The sequence below is a fragment of the Nannospalax galili genome, unplaced genomic scaffold (assembly GCF_000622305.1).
Source record: "Nannospalax galili isolate Female #2095 unplaced genomic scaffold, S.galili_v1.0 scaffold140, whole genome shotgun sequence".
NCBI classification, from domain to species: Eukaryota; Metazoa; Chordata; class Mammalia; order Rodentia; family Spalacidae; genus Nannospalax; species Nannospalax galili.
Window position 1 is genome coordinate 9,520,804 of NW_008352267.1, and position 2,422 is coordinate 9,523,225.

The following is a 2,422-nucleotide window of genomic DNA, read 5'->3' on the forward strand; positions in this document are numbered from 1 at the left end:
CTTAATAATTAGTAGATGTGAAAAACATTACCATTGAAATCTACCTCATGACTTTTTATCCATGCTTAGATGCCAAGGAGCTCAGAAAGTAAGCTACTGTGACTAGCAATAATCAGATATATAGAGATTAGAAATGCATGTGTAAACATCTTAGTGTTAATTGTATTAAAAATGAATTTTTTGTATGAAAACGTGTATTTTAATAATGAAATGGAGATCTTTTTTGAAGATTAAAACCCCATTTAATTTTATGTCTTAAAGGGTTTATACTGAGTCCAATGTTGTATAACTGTATTAATTCAACTATAAAGCGAAAAATTTACAGCCAGTCTTGAAAGAGATGCATCTTAGCTCTGGAAAATGTTACCAAACATGTCAATGCTGTTGTAATGGAATGCTTCTTCTAATTATGTGGTTATTAAATAAAAAATTTTTAAAAACTTCAATGAGATCTTGAGGTGCTGGCCCCATTTATGTAAAATGGCAACCAGGCAGGAAATGGGACCACAATTAAACGTTGATGTGATTCCAAGATACGGGTCTCATTGAGGAAAAGCAGGCAATTAATAGAATAACTAGGAGCAACTTTAAACTAGGCTATAGGGGAGATTATGGCATTAAGATGAAACCCTCCAAGTGAAAAAAAAAAAATCTTTCTGTGAAGTCGAGTGGTGTGATATCAGGTCATGCTGGGGAAAAAATCCCTAAGTCTAGACGGAAGCTACTTGAAACCTAAAACCCAGCCTCTTGCTTATCCCCAGAAGAGTGATAAATATCCCATAGCTATGAGGAGGTTATGGAGGAAGTATTCTCCTGTCCAGATGTAAAAGATGACTGCCTACTTGCAAGGACCATCCTAATCACACTCCTTGTTTATTGTGTTTTGAGTGTACCTAGTTTTTGTGGAATTATGTCATGTGTGTCTATGATAATCATTTTCCATGTGTTGTTTGAGATTTCATGTAATTATGCATATGTATCTTTAAGTTTTCTCATATGTTGATCTTACATAATTCTGTCATGTATCTCTATGATAATTGCCTTGATATGCTATTTCTGTCAAAACACACTGGCCACCTCAGTTTTTATTTCATTCTTTTATTGTGCACAAAATTATTTTATTTCTGTTTTATTTTGGCATGTCCAATTAAAATACATGTGCAAATTTACAAATATGAATATTTTGATGATGTATTCAAAGGCATTATAAACTTGGGTTAGGAGTATTTACCATATTAGCCTGTAAATAACTTCTGAAAATGTTTTCTTCAACCAAAAACCCTTATGTTTAGCATCAATGTGCATGGCTTTGTTCAGCACTGCTCTATCTGAGATGAGATTCTCATATATACATACATACATACATACATACACACATATGTTTGTGTTTGTGTGTGTGTGTATGTGTGTACTGTTGGCTTTTAAAAGTTTGTATTATACACACTTTCACTGTGTAAACCATGAAAGGTTTGAGTGTTTTAAATTTTAGAGTCATATTTTATTCTGATCAGAATGTCATCAAGGTGTCAAGGTTTTGTTTTAAAACTAGTTTGTTATACCATTGAGACCAACAACAGTATTTATTATATAAGACTGTTGTGAATGTGTAAACTTATGTTTAATACCAATGAAACAGTTATTAAAAATAATAATTATGATAATTATGGCCGGTGTGTTGCCTCACGCCTTTAATCCCAGCACTCAGGAGGCAGAGGCAGGTGAATCACTGTGAGTTTGAGTCCAACCTGGCCTACATAATGACCTCCAGAATATCTGGAGTTACAGAGAGACCTTATCTCAAAAATTATTATTATTATTATTACTATTATTGTTATTATTATTATTATTTACTTAATCTCAAATAGACTTATAGGCAAGTTCTCATGTAAGCTAAAATTTTTAAATTGCAACATGGTTGTTACTCTTAAGAATATAAGTTAATTTTAAGAAATGATTAATTTTTCTGCAGGGTATGATTTATCTCTGCATTTAGATATGTTTTATATATAATAAATATCTTCCAAGCCTATGTAAAACATTCCTAAATATTTAAAGGATAATTGATGATTTAAAACCTGCTTCAAGGCTTATGAGGACATCTCAAAGTTTATACATTATAACAATATATTTGAGATAATTGTTCATCTCTATATATTTATATATGTGAATAAATAAATATTAATTGCTTTATAAATTCTCACAATCAATAGTAAATTTATATAAATGTTATCATGACTCATGGTATTAAGAAAAGTTTAAAATGGGGGCTGGAGAGATGGCTCAGTGGTTAAGAACACTGGTTATTCTTGCAGACGACCTGGGTTCGAATCCCAGCACCCATATGGCAGCTAACAACTGTCTGTAACTTCAGTCCCAGGGGATCCTACAGACTCTTCTTACCTCTGCAGGGATTGCATGACAA